The sequence below is a fragment of the Elephas maximus genome, chromosome 2, assembly GCF_024166365.1.
Source record: "Elephas maximus indicus isolate mEleMax1 chromosome 2, mEleMax1 primary haplotype, whole genome shotgun sequence".
NCBI lineage: Eukaryota > Metazoa > Chordata > Mammalia > Proboscidea > Elephantidae > Elephas > Elephas maximus.
Genome location: NC_064820.1, coordinates 222212578 through 222227679, shown reverse-complemented (window position 1 = coordinate 222227679; position 15102 = coordinate 222212578). Strand labels below are relative to the sequence as shown.

At 40.1% G+C, this 15102-nt stretch overlaps 1 protein-coding gene across 17 annotated transcripts in view; it reads right to left on the bottom strand.

Moving 5' to 3' along the window:
- The window catches only part of B3GALT5 (beta-1,3-galactosyltransferase 5), a 172538-nt gene that overhangs the window by 82778 nt on the left and 74658 nt on the right, over nucleotides 1-15102 (bottom strand). For 3 of the 17 annotated variants that reach the window (XM_049874874.1, XM_049874879.1, XM_049874887.1), the window contains exon 1: nucleotides 10989-11531. The exons of the other annotated variants lie outside the window; for them this stretch is intronic. The gene's annotated coding sequence lies outside the window, so the exon portion shown is untranslated. Of the gene's footprint in view, nucleotides 1-10988; nucleotides 11532-15102 lie in introns of those variants that run through there. 17 annotated transcript variants of the gene reach the window in all.

The window sequence follows — 15102 nt, the reverse complement described above, 5'->3', positions numbered from 1 at the left end:
CTGGCCCATCTTTCATTAATTACAATAGGGACTTTGTCCAACAGACTATCCAGGGTCTCGTTGACTCCACTGCTAAAACCCCGGACAATTAGAAGGAAACAACTCATCTGCAGACTAATCTGATCAACCAAGTCTGTTACATGGAGATACCGACTGTGAGAAAATATCCAAGAATTTCCCCAAAACTTTTTATTTGCTCCTTGACTATTGCTTGTCCAACAACATGGGGCCTACACCCCCAGGCACACTCATTTACCTCCAAAACACATTTACAACGCCACAAAAAAAAAAAAAAAACAAGCCCCAAGTGCCGAGTGTGCCAACCTGGGCTTTGTGGTCCCCTGGTCTTGAACTTCTGGAGCAGAGCTTGGCTTGAATGAGCTGGTGCCACCCTTGGTGGTTGTGTCATCACTGTGCTCTCGGTAGATGTGTCTGAGTGTGTGAGTCTGGCTCATGCCTGGGTGACCACAGCCCAGCTTGTCATTGTCCTGGCTATAGATGGACAGCTTCTTACATCGGCCCTGTCACAACCATCGGTCAATGTTCCCTATGATTTTTGTTTCTCTCAGGCACCAGCGTCTACATGTACTGGGCCTCCAGGCAAGCCTCAGATTGTAGACTAAAGAGAGCACTAGGTTTAATCCTAACTGAGGCAGGTGCAATAATAGGGCTCCTGGCCCCTTGTTGAAGACCCAAGTCCCTCCATAATAACGGCTACATAAGTTCAACCAAGGCCCGACTTCACAAGATATCTGAGATTTATTAAAAGCGACAATTCCGAATTTAACATGGTGTCTTCCCCTTCTAAGATCCTTGGCCATAGTTGTCCTGCTGCTTATATTCAAGCCTTGTTCGCTTAACCTTAAAAGGTTTGTGTCTTCCAGGCTTCAGAAGTTACAGCTGCAAATGATGCTACAACAGGGATATCACCCCATCTCCCTGAGCAGGTTCCAGCTAGAGCCCAGTTCTATGCCAGTGGCCCTAGCCAGCAAGAAGAAGCTACAGAAGATGAGACCTTCAGCCCTAAACCTCTGCTAAGATTAAAAGGATCCTGTTAGAAGGGGGACTGAAGCCTTTGCCAATACTTCCCCCCGCTCCGCCGAGGCTCCTCGCGTTCCCCCTCGCAGCCACCAAGCCACAGCTTCTGACTGGGGTTTGGCCCAACCACACTGTGCCCATAACCACAGTTTCAATTTAGTGCCAGAATCCTGCCGGTGCATATGCAGGAGCTAAAGAGCTGTGTCCTCGGTCTGTCCTTGTACCTGAACATCATCGACGTGATTCAACATCCAGACCTCCAAATGTGGACATGAGAGGGCTAAGGGCGGAGAGTTCGGGGCACCAGACGCCATTGGAAATAAAAAGATCCCCAACGCCCTCAGACAGGGAGCACGTGGCCTTATGGTCGCTAGACCCCGCGTTGCTCCTTGTCTGCGCAGACAATAAATTTCCACTTTCTGTTGCCCTTACAACTGGGGGAGTGGTGTCCGTCTTACATCAATTGGCTAATAGGACAGGACAAGCAACCTCGTTTGGTTACACATTCAGCTGTGTTCTACCTTCCCCTTGGTATTTTTGCCTCTTCTTACTTCCCAAGGCCTGCCTTCGCTTCTCTGGCCACCTCTAGGGCAAATACTGCTTTTCAGCACAGCTGCACTTGACTACTAGCCAAAAGAATGGCAGCTCTAACCCACCCAAGAGGCACCTCGAAAGAAAGGCCTGCTTTGAAAACAACCTTGAAAATCCTATGGAGCAGTTCTACTCTAAAACATGGGGCAGCCGTGAGTCAGAATCAAGGGTAAGGCAACTAAGAACAACATGGCAACTACCTTCCCTGAAGCTAAATGAGCTTAAGCTAACAAGGTAAGTTTAAAAGTAAAGAAAACGCTAACATGCAAACATCATCTTCTCTTCAAATGCAAATCTACTCTTTGTCTTTCACTGTTTCTCACTTTAAAACATAAACCCAGCATAGACACCAATAGTAGAGAAAGCAGGAAATGGAAGAAAGAAATTGCACTGAACTAAATCACGGGCTGCAAAGCAATTCTGAATGAGTTACATAAAGGGAGTGGAAGAGGAGTGTGGCTAAGACTGCCCGAAGGCGTATTAACAGAACTGAGAGCCAGATGCGCAGGAAATCCCCCTTCAAACATTCGGATTTCTTCTGGGATCTGCTTCCAGCTTCTCTCACATTCATGTCACTCCAAATCTGGCTGAAAGTACATAGCTTTTACTAAAGATAACTCTGGCAGGAAAACCATAGGTTTTTATGTGAAATGAATCACAGTTAAAATATACCACTTTTTAAAAGCTCGTTAAAATTGTTAAATACTGATGGGTTTGTAAGAAAGCCTTACCGTTCCATTTAAAGGCACCTCTCAATTTTTTCCACAGATACCTGGTTTGAGTACTGATTGTTCTGGAATAAGCTGGGACCAGTTTCCCATAAAAAACAAAACTGGCAATTTGCCCTAAGAATTATATGAGAATATACATTCTCTTTGAAACGTAAAAAAGAAACAAAATATGATCAGTTGGAGAAACAAGAACTCAAATTTATACAGTGAAAGAAAAAATAACAGATATCCTTATTTAGGGATTTCTCTTACCTGGTGTGTGAGAGCACCCTAAAACTGAGGCACTTGGCCTAACTAAAATACCTGACACAAAGTCTGGCTTGGATTCCATTTTGTCTTAGGCTCCACTTCAGCTTCTGAGAAAGTGACCCATGTCTGTTGGTAGGTAAACAAGGGAGTGGCAGCTTTTGAAGAATTCAGTCTGTTTTGGGAAATAGACTCCAAAGATCAGACTGGGAGCTATGCTTAGGGTAAATCAGTAATTATTTCAATTGGTCTTCAAGACAACGTAGTATGAAATGCCTGTCTAAGGCTTGTAATCAAACTGTCTCTCTTCTTGCTATACAGAAAGTTATGTATCTTGAAGAACCTAGGTTCTCAGAGGAGAAAGACCTCACACCTTGAGTTAGCCTTTTGGGAAACCAAGTAGTTCTTTCAACGTTGTCTTGCCCTGTAACTTACCCCAATTTGAAATCCCAGAAGCACGGTGTCTGAGCTATGGCATAGTGAAGATTAAGGAAACTATATGGCACCTAGCTACCGTTTGACAAGTAGCATCTGGGGTCTTAAAAGCTTACCAGAGTAAGCGGCCATCTAAGGAAAGGTATTACGAAGTCCGTGAGAAAGATGACACTCTTATAATGGTAATCAAAGAATTTTTATGGAAATTCATCATCAGAAGAGTAGAATGTGTGAAAACCATTCTCCAACTCATAGCAATTCTATGATATAGGGAAGAAAAGGGGACTAAGCCCCTAAGCAAAGAACCCTGGAATACCTGCAAGCTTGGCTAATGACATAAAACCCCCATCCTGGAATGTGTGATAAGGAAAGAACAAGCAATGAACTTCCTCATAAGATGTTTTTCAGAAGGACCAGCCCGATCTGGTCCCTGGAGCATGCACAGACATCCGCAAGGTGATTGACGGATGACCTCCGCCTGATGCAAGTACCTGCAACAGGAAATGTACCAGCGCCGCAGGGGACTGTGCAGGCATGATGCCCCGCAATAAGTCCCGCCACCCAGTCCCAGAAGCCTTTGCTATGGGTTCCATCTTGGATTTCAGATGCGCACGTAGACTAATTTAGTATGCACCAACATTCTGAGAAGTACCCGCCCCTTGACAGAAACCTACTAAATATTCATTACTCTATTATCCTCGCCAAACCCATATAAGCCCCAGAAAAACCTCTGTTCAGGGGAACAGAGGTTAGTGTTGCTTGGTCCCTCTCTGTTCCCTGCTCGTGAGCCTTTACTCTTTTTCTCTCGCTAATAAACCTTTGTTCTTGTGGAACCTCTGAGTCTCTCCTGGTCATTCTTGGTCAGTAGAAGCAAGAACTTAGAAAGGGCTTAGTCCCAAGCTGGGAAGACTTGGCCTGCAAAACCTACAGGACAGGGTAGAACTGCTTCATAGGATTTTTAAGGAGCACCTGGAGGATTTGAACTGCTGACCTTTTGGTTAACAGCCATAGCTCTTAACCACTACTAAATAATGCAGTCATACAACTTTCATATGGGGAGGAAGCCAAGGTGATATCAAGACATAAAAGATTGGTTTAAGCTTAGAAAAACGAAGCTAAATATTAAGGTAACTAACAATTCAACACATCAAAATAGGAAAGAAGAAAAACATAAAGACTCAGCAAATACAAAATCAACAACAACAAAGATGAAAAACTACTCAGCACAGAAAATTAAGTGGAACAAGAAACTGTCAACAACACACACACACAAAAAAAATACATCAAAATGACAGCAGAAAATCCTACCTATCAATTATTACACTGAATGTAAATAGACTAAATGCACCAATAAAGAGACAAAGAGTGGCGAAATGAATAAGAAAAACACAATATGTCTATATGCTGCCTACAAGAGACACACCTTAGACTTAAAAAAAAAATTTTTTTTTTTTTAGACTTAAAGACACTAACAAACTAAAACTCAAAGGAAGGGAAAAAAATATATCATGCAAACAACAATCAAAAAGGAGTGGGAGTGGCCACAAAAAAAAAAAAAAACAGACTTACCAGCCTGACAGAGGCTGGACAAACTTACAGAGTTTGGCCCCCAGACACCCTTTTCGCTCTGTAATAAAGTCACTGCCAAGGTTCACACTTCAGCCAAAGATTAGACAGGCTGATAAAACAAAATGGGACTTAAAGAGGCACAAGAGTATAAACGCAAAGACTAGAAGGCAGGAGGGGACAGGAAAGCTGGTAATAGGGAACCCAAGGTTGAGAAAGAGGTGTCGACATGCCATGGGGTTGTTAACCAATGTCATAAAACAATATGCGTACTAACTGTTCAATGAGAAACCAGTTTGTTCCATAAACCTTCATCTGATGTACCATTAAAAAAAAAAAAAAGAGCAGGAGTGGAAATATTAATCTCTGACAAAATAGACATTAAAGCAAAATCCACCACAAAGGATAAGGAAAGACACTATACAATGATTAAAGGGTCAGTACACCAGGAGGAAATAAGCATAATAAATATATATGCACGTAATGACAGGGTTCCAAAATACATAAAACAAACGCTAACACCATTGAAAAGAGACAGCTGCACAATAGTAGTAGGAGACTTCAACATACCACTTTTGGTAAAGGACAGAACATCCAGAAAGAAGCTCAATAAAGACATGGAAGATCTAAATCCCACGATCAATCAGTTTGACCTCATAGATACATACACAACACTCCACCCAACAGTGGGCAAGTATACTTTCTTTTCCAGTACACATGGAACATTCTACAGAATAAATCACATATTAGGCCACAAAGCAAGCCTCAACAGAATCCAAAATATCAAAATATTACAAAGCATCTTTTCTGATCATAAAGCCATAAAAGTAGAAATCAATAACAGAAAAAGCAAGGGAAAAAAATCAAATGCCTGGAAACTGAACAACACCTTCCTGAAAAACTACTGTGTTACACAAGAAATCAAGAATGGAGTAAAGAAATTCACAGAATCAAATGAGAATGAAAACACATCCTACCAGAAGCTTTGGGACACAGCAAAAGCAGTCTCAGAGGGCAATTATAGCAATAAATGCACACATCCAAAAAGAAGAAGGGGCCAAAATCAAAACATAAGAGAGCAGCAAAAGAAGCCCACAGGCACCTGAAGAAAGGAAATAACAAAAATGAGAGCAGAAATAAATGAAATAGAGAACAGAAAAACAACTCATAGAGTCAAAAAAACCAAAAGCTGGTTCTTTGAAAAAATCAACAAAAGCAATAAACCACTGGCTAAACTGACAAAAGAACAACAGGAAAGGAAGCAAATAAATCAGAAATGAGATGGGCAATATGACAACAGTCGCAACTGAAATTGAAACAATCATAACAGAATACTATGAAAAATTGTACTCCAACAAATTCAAAAACATAGAGGAAATGGATGAATTTCTAGAAGCACACTACCTACCTAAACTAACAGAGGTAGAACAACTAAATAAACCTAAATAAACAAAAGAAGAGATTGAAAAGATAATTAACCCCCCCGGCAAAAAAAAGCCCCAGCCCTGACAGCTTCACTGGAGAATTCTACCAAACTTTCAGAGAAGAGTTAACACCAGTACTACTAGAAGTATTTCAGAACATAGAAAAGGATGGAATACTCCAGAACTCATTCTATGAAGCTAGCATAACCCTGATACCAAAACCAGGTAAAGATACTGCTAAAAAAGAAAATTACAGACCAGTATCCCTCATGAACATAGACACAAAAATCCTCAACAAAATTCTAACCAATAGAGTTCAAAAACATATCAAAAAAATAATTCACCATGACCAAGTGGGATTCATACAAGGCATGCAGGGATGGTTCAACATTAGAAAAACAATCAATGTAATCCATCACATAAATAAAACAAAAGATAAGAAACACATAATCTTATCAATTGATGCAGAAAAGGCATTTGACAAAGGCCAATGCCCATTCATGATAAAAACTCCCAGCAGAGTAGGAATAGAGGGGCAATTCCTCAACATAATAAAGGGCATTTATACAAAGCCAACACCCAACATTATTCTAAATGGACAGAGTCTGAAAGCATTCCCCTTGAGAACAGGAACCAGACAAGGATGCCCTTTGTCACCACTCTTATTCAACACTGTGCTGGAGGCTCTAACCAGAGCAATTAGGCTAGAAAAAGAGAAAAGGACATCCAAATTGGTAAGGAAAAAGTAAAAGCATCCCTATTTGCAGATGATATGATCTCATAAACAGACAACCCGAAAGCCCTAGAAAGCTACTGGGACTAAAAGGAGATTTCCGCAAAATATCAGGATACAAGATAAACACATGAAAGTCATTTGGATTTCTCTACACCAACAAAGAGAACTTGGAAGAGGAAATCAACAAATCAATTCCACTTACAATAGTCCCCAAGAATATAAAATACTTAGGAATAAATCTAACCAGAGACATAAGAGACCTATACAAAGAAAATTACAAGACACTACTGCAAGAAACCAAAAGAGACCTACATAAATGGAAAAACATAATATGTTCACGGATAGAAAGACTCAACATTGTGGAAATGTCAATACTCCCCAAAGCAATCTACAGATACAATGCAATGCAGATCCAAATTCCAACGACATTTTTTAATGAGATGGAGAAACAAATTACCAAGGTCATATGGAAAGGGAAGAAGCCCCAGATAAGTAAAGCATTAGTGAAGAAGAAGAATAAAGTGGAAAGCCTCACACTACCTGATTTTAGAACATATTACACTGCCACCATCATCAAAACAGTCTGGTACTGGTACAACAACAGCTACATAGACCAATGGAACAGAATTGAGAATCCAGACGTAAGTTCATCCATCTATGAGCAGCCGATATTCGACAAAGGCCTAAAGTAAGGTCCATTAAATGGGAAAAAGACAGTCTGTTGGCATAACTGGATATCTATTTGCAAAAAAATGAAATAAGTCCCATAGCTCACACCACATACAAAAACTAACTCAAAATGGATCAAAGGCCTAAATATAAAATCTGAAACAATAAAGATCATGGAACAAAAATACAGACAATGCTAGAACCACTAATACATGGCATAAACAGTATATAAAACATAACTAACAATGCACAAACACCAGAAGAAAAACCAGATAACTGGGAGCTCCTAAAAATCAAAATGAAAAATCACATATGCTAATCAAAAGACTTCACCAAAAGAGGAAAAAGATAACCTACAAGCTGGGAAAAAATCTTTGGCTACGACATATCTGGTCAGGGTCAAATCTCTAAAATCTACAAGATACTGCAAAGCCTCAACCACAAAAAGACAAATAACAAAATTAAAAAATGGGCAAAGGATATAAATAGGTACTTCACCAAAGAAGACGGTTAACGGATACATGAGGGAATGCTCATGATCATTAGCCATTAGAGAAATGCAAATCAAAACTACAATGAGATTCCATCTCACCCCAACAAGGCTGACATTAATTCAAAAAACACAAAACAATAAATGTTGGAGAGGTTGTGGAGAGACTGGAACTCTTATACACTGCCAGTGGGAATGTAAAGTGGTACAACCACTTTGTAAATCGATTTGGCAATTCCTTAAAAAGCTGGAAATAGAAGTACCATAAGTTCCAGCAATACCACTCCTAGAAATACATCCTAGAGAAATAAGAGCTGTCACACAATATGCACACCCATGTTCATTGCAGCACTGGTCACAACAGCAAAAAGATGGAAGCAACCTAGGTGCCCATCAACAGAAGAATAGATAAACAAATCATGGTGTATTCACACAATGAAATACTAAGCAATGATAAAGAACAATGATGAATCTGCGAAACATCTCACAATATGGATGAATCTAGAAGGCAATTTGCTGACTGAAATTAGTCAGTTGCCAGAGGACAAATGCTGTATGAGACCACTATTACGAGAACTCAAGAAAAGGTCTAAACACAGAAGAAAACATTCTTTGATGGTTACAAGGGAGGCGGGGGGGGGTGGAATTCACTAAGTAGAGAGTAGACAAGAATCATCTTAGGTGAAAGGAAGGACAACACACAGTACAGGGGAAGTCAGCACCACTGGACTAAATCAAAAGCTTAGAAGTTTCCTGAACACGACCAAATACTTCGAGGGACAGAGTAGCAGAGGCAGGAGTCTGAGGACCATGGTTTCAGGGGACATCTAGGTCAACTGGCATTAACAAAGTTTATTAAGAAAATGTTCTGCACCCCACTTTGGTGATTGATGTCTGGGGTCTTAAAAGCTTGGGAGCAGCCATTTAAGATGCATCAATTGGTCCCAACCCACCTGGAGCAAAGGAGAATGAAGAACACCAAAGACACAAGGAAAATATTAGCTCAAGAGACAATAGGGCCACATAAACCACAGATTCCATCAACTCGAGACCAGATGAACTAGATGGTGCCCAGCTACCATCAATGACTGCCCTGACAGGGAACACAACAGAGAGTCCTTGACGGAGCAGAAGAAAAGTAGGGTGCAGAGCTCAAATTCCCATTAAAAGAGCAGACTTAATGGTCTGACTGAGTATAGAGGAACCCTACAAGACATGGCCCCCGGACTCTGTTAAAGCAAAACTAAAACCATTCCTGAAGCCAACTCTCCAGACAAAGATTAGACTGGACTATGTGAAACCCTGGTGGTGTAGTGATTAACAGCTACCGCTGCTAACTGAAAGGTCGGCAGTTTGAATCCACGAGGCGCTCTTCGGAAACTCCATGGGGCAGTTCTACTCTGTCCTATAGGGTTGCTATGAGTCGAAATCGACTCGTAATAGCTGTGAAGAGTGCTTCTCAGTTCAGATACACAAGACTTAATGGGCGGCTCCTGTCCGAAGATGACATGAGAAGGCAGAAAGGCATAAGAGCTGGTTGAATGGACATGGGAAACACAGAGTGGAAAGAAGGAGTATGCTGTCACATTATAGGGATTGCAACTAGGGCCACATAACAATATTGTACAAGTTTTTGTATGAGAAATTAACTTGAGCTGTAAACTTTCACCTAAATCACAAGAAAAAAAAAAAAAGTAAATGCCTAAAGTATTTTCCTTATTAAAGGAAAAGGAAAAGAGGACTAAGCGCTTAAGGGATTTAGGAAAAAAATATAGAAAACAGCAGGAATAATAAAACTAAAAAGAGAATTGAATTAATTCAAAAAAGTAAAGCAAAATATTACGATAAAGATGCACATACACACTGTTTAAAACAGTTAAGATTCAGCACAAGCCAATGAAACAGGAAAAAGGAAAAAATGAGAAACAGAAATATGAGATGACACATACAGAATATGGTTAGCCACCTGTTAGTCACAAGACTCTGGGCATACCTAACTTTAAAGACTCAGTTTTCTCTGTAAATGAGAAATTGAAAACTTATTTTAAAAAATTAATACTGCCTCCTAACATTTTTGCAAAACCACAAATGTCACTTCGCCTTTTGAAGCCTTCTGTTTATTGCCTCCTAGAAAATAATCATAGAAGGTATTTGCAATAATTCTGCATCTGCATCAATTAATTCACCCAACACAAGAAGTCTCAGTAAGTCGGGATCCACTGTAAGGCAACTATGACAACAATCAAATCAATAAATATTTATGGAGCCTGCATTATATAACAATGAGGATCCAGAATGCACACAAACATTAAAGGCAGGATGAAGTCTTAAAACAGGCTTAAAACAGGAGGTGCTGAGACCATACCAAAGACTTTTAGAATATTCTAGGCCATTCCAAAGACTTCTGTGACCTTTGATTGATAAAGCCTGACATCCCTTTTGTACATCTGCTCAGGAAGTAGTTTACACACTCCCATTAAGTCTACTAATAAAAAAAAAAAAAACCTGTTGCCATCGAGTTGATTCCAACTGCTGAGGGTGATACTCTGATTCCATCCTCAAAATAATGCATTTCATAGAAATTAGTGGAAAGTCAAAGTCTACAGTCTTTGAAGTGGAAGTGGCATGGCTGTGTACAAGCTGGTGAGAGGGCAGCTGGTGTGGAATGATTTGACAGGGTTCAAAATGTCCTCCAAAAAATATGTCCTCATGGGGCAGTTCTGTGCTACAAGAAGCCTCCTACTGAAATGCAGAGGGGTGATCTGGCTAGAACCTGCCTGCAAAAAAGGGGGAAATGTGATAGTAAGAGTGCAACAAAGCCTATGAAAAGAACAATGAAAAGCAAAGAGCTGCATTTTGAAAACCAAGGCCAGGACAAAAAGGGACATGAAAAAAGATCAATCAGATATATAAGAAGAAAATCAGATTAATGTCCCAATAATACTGCTATTGTTGTTGTTAACTGCCATTGAGTTCGTCCCCGACTCACGTCAATCCCATGCACAATGGAAGGAAACTATGTCCAGTTTTGCACCATCCCCATGATTAACTGAGGAACGTACCTTTATGATCCATAGGGTCTTCACTGGTAAGTTTTTCATAAGTAGATCAACAGGCCTTTCTTCCTAGACTGTCTTATTCTGGACACGCCACTGAAACATGCTCAGCAACATAGCGACACACAAGCTTCCGCTGACAGAGGGGTGGTGGCTGCACATGCCACGCACTGGCTGGAACTGCATCAGGTCTCCCGCATGGAAGGTAATGGCTAACACTTATAAACACTGGCTGTATGCCACTAAGCATTTGGCATGTGATTACTCCTTTAAACCTCACAATTTGTGTGGGAAGTGGGTGCTAAGCTAAACAGAAACACACGGGTAAATAAGTTGCCAGTGAGTTCTAGAGTGAGTCAGAAGTCGAAGACAGCACTGAAGCCAGGCTAATGCACCCAGAGTCCAAACTCCTAAACCTTGTGCACAGGGCGTACTCCTTAAATCCTTACTCACCGGGGAAATTAACTGATACAGAACTACTGCCAGAATCTCCTATGCGTAATTTCTCAAAGGCAATAGGAGCTTTGAAATAGGAAGTGACATCTGTGATTTCACTAACAGGTTGAGGAGGGAGTTAGTATTATTTCCACATTTTACAAGGTTTCCATTTCTCCTTTATAGAACAAATGGAGTCTTTCAGGTTAGATATGTCCAGAATCTCATGCCTAGTAAGTGGATAATGGTATCTAGATGTGTCATTTCATATTTTCCATTTTATTTTTTTCTCCTTTCACTTCCTATTTTTATGGGCTATTCTGGAGTTTAGGCTAGAGAGCCTATATGTGCATATTTATCGGTCATATTTTGCATTACCTACCCCGGTATCACAGAGAAATGGCCCAGGGACCAAAGGGCCTTAAGAAGCAAGAATTTGTTAGCAGCATCAATTCCGAGAATCTCAGATGTTGAAAGGCAGCCTCAGTGGAGTTATTGCTGAGTGATTTCTGATTAGAAAGATGACACACACTTTCTTAGAAAGGAAATGGAAGACTCACAGCTAAGATGTGGGAAAGGGCACAGTTGGTCAGTGGGGCCTGCGAACAGGACGGACATGAGGCATAAGCACTGCATCCTCGATCTAAAATGTAAAACTCAGGTCTGTCCAAAAATAGCTCAAAGGAAATTAGTTATTTGCATGCAGTTCAGTTATTTTTGAGGCAAACGGTTTTCTCATTTTGGAGGAAGCCGGCTGCTAAACTGAGTCTTAGAGTAGAAGAAAATGAGATTTATAAAACAGGGGGGATTGGATGGACAAAAGCTGCAGTCTTGCAGCAGAATTTATCTGCACGTTTTTGAGGAGGTAAAGTGATTAACAGGGCCCTGGGAGAAACAAAAGATTTTCACTTGGCCGCCAACCAAAAGGTTGGGCAGTTCAAACTCACTCAGCACCACCTCGAAAGAAAGGCCTACTGATCTGCTTCCATAAACATTATAGCCAAGAAAATCCTGTGGAGCAGTTCTACTCTGTGACACGTGGGGTCGCTACGAGCTGGGAGTGAATTTTACAGCAGCTAACAATAACAACAACAAAAAAAACTAATTAGCCACTAGCAAAGAGGTAATTTGATAATTGAAGATACCATAGTTTGTGTCAGGAGCACCTGAGTCCTTAAGGTGACATCTTTGCTTTTTAACACTTTGAAGTGGTCTTTTACAGCAGATTTGTCCACTGCAATACGGGGATACTGCATAGTTTAAAATCAGGAAAGGTGTGTGTCAGGATTGTATGCTTTCACCGTACTTATTCAATCTGTATGCTGACCAAATAATCTGAGAAGCTAGACTATATGAAGAAGAATGTAGCATTAGGATTGGAGGAAGACACATTAACAACCTGTGATACACAGATGACACAACCATGCTTGCTGAAAGTGAAGAGAACTTGAAGCCCTTATCAATCAAGATCGAAGACCACAGCTTTCAGTGTGAATTGCACCTCAACATAAAGAAAACAAAAATCCTCACAACTGGACCAATAAGCAACAACATAATAAAAAGAAAATACTGAGGTTGTCAAGGATTTCATTTTACTTGCATCCATCATCAATGCCCATGGAAACAGCAGTCAATAAATCAAATGACATACTGTATTGGCAAAAGACCTCTTTAAAGAGTTAAAAAGCAAAGATGTCACCTTGAAGACTAAGGTGCACCTGCCCGAAGCCATGGTATTTTCAATTGCCTCATATGCATGCAAAAGCTGGACAATGAATAAGGAAGACTGAAGAAGAATTGATGCCTCTGAATTATGGGATTGGCGAAGAATATTGAATATGCCATGGACTGCCGGAAGAACTAACGAATCTGTCTTGAAAGAAGAACAGCCAGAGTGCTCCTTGGAAGTGAGGATAGTGAGGCTCTGTCTTATGTATTCTGGACATGTTATCAGGACAGACCAGTCCCTGAGGAAAAACTTCGTGCTTGGTAAAGTAGAGGGTCCGTGAAAAAGAGGAAGATCCTCTATGAGTGACACAGTGGCTGCAAGAATGGGCTCAAACATAGTAATGATTTTAAGGATGGCGCAAGACCAGGCAGTGTTTGTTTCTGTCATACACAGGGTCACTATGAGTTGCAACCAATTCAATGGCACCTAATAACAACGAATATTTACCACAATTTTATAAAAAACATAATCATGAAAAACACGTTTTGAAACTCTCAAATGCTCTCCTAAAATAACTTATGGCACAATGTCCACTTGAAACCAAACAGCAATGGAAGAAAAACATATCAAAATCTTTGGAATGCAGCTAACAAGTTATTTAAGAGTAAATGTATACCATTGAATTAAAACACAAAGATCTAAAATAATTTAAATAAGCATGTAATTCAAGAGGCTAGAAAAAAAAAATCAGGTAAATATAAAGAAAGTAGGAAAAAGGGGAAATGAGGATCTGAGTAAAAAGATATGAAATGAAGAATAAAACAGCCAAGGAAAAGACCAACAAATTCAGAACTGTTTCTTAAAAAAAAAAAACTAATAAACAACTCTTTACCAAGATTTAACAAAAGAAGCGAAAAAGGACGTAAGCAAACAATATTAAAAACAAAGAGAGTCTACAGCCACAGAAAAGTAGAAATTTTTTAAATCGTGAGAGAATACTGTGTATAACTTTATGTCAATAAATTTCAAAATTTGGATGAAATAATTTTGTAGGAAGCCATGAGCTAACAAGTTCACTGAAGAATAAATATAATCTGAATAGACAAATAACAATTACACACTGAATCTGTAATCAAAAGTCCACCTGCCCCCAACCTAAAAAAAAAGCCACATAGCTTTACCAAGTATTGAAGGAACAACAACAAAAAATCCCCTCTTTTGTACAAGCTGTTTCAGAGAATGGAAAATTACTCAACTTTAGATAAAGATAACAAAAGAAAAAAAATTACAAACAATTTCTGTTACGGATTAAATCGTGTCCCCCCAAAAATGTGTGTCGACTTGGCTGGGCCATGAATCCCAGTATTGTGTGATTGTCCTCCATTTCCTGATCTGATCCAATTACCTATGTGTTGTAAATCCTAACCTCTGTGATGTTAATGAGGCAGTTGTGTTAATGAGGCAGGACACAATCTACAGAATTAGGTTGTATCTTGAGTCAATCTCTTTTGAGATATAAAAGAGAGAAGCAAGCCAAGAGGAAAGGGACCTAATGCCACCAAGAAAGAAGTGCCAGGAAAGGAGTGTTTCCTTTGGCCTTCCCCTAGAGCTGGCACCCTGAATTCAGAATTCTAGCCTCCTAAACTGTGAGAGAATGAATTTCTGCTTGTTAAACCCATCTACTTGTGGTATTTCTGTTATAGCAGCACCGGATAACTAAGACAGAATTTGTTACTGGGGTGGGGTGCTGCTCTAATAGATACCTAAAATGTGCAGGCAGTTTTGAAACTGTGAATGGGTAGAGGCTAGAAGAGTTTTAAGGTGAAAAACAGCAAATGCGAAGACTGTCTTTAAGAGACTGTTGGTGGAATTATGGACATCAAAGACAATTCTAGTGACGACTCAGAAGGAAGCGAGGAGAGCTGTTAACACCAGAGCCAGCACAGACAGCAAGAAACAGCACCAGTAGAATCAGGAGATCGGTGTAAGACAGTGCAAGAGTCAACCCACAGAGCA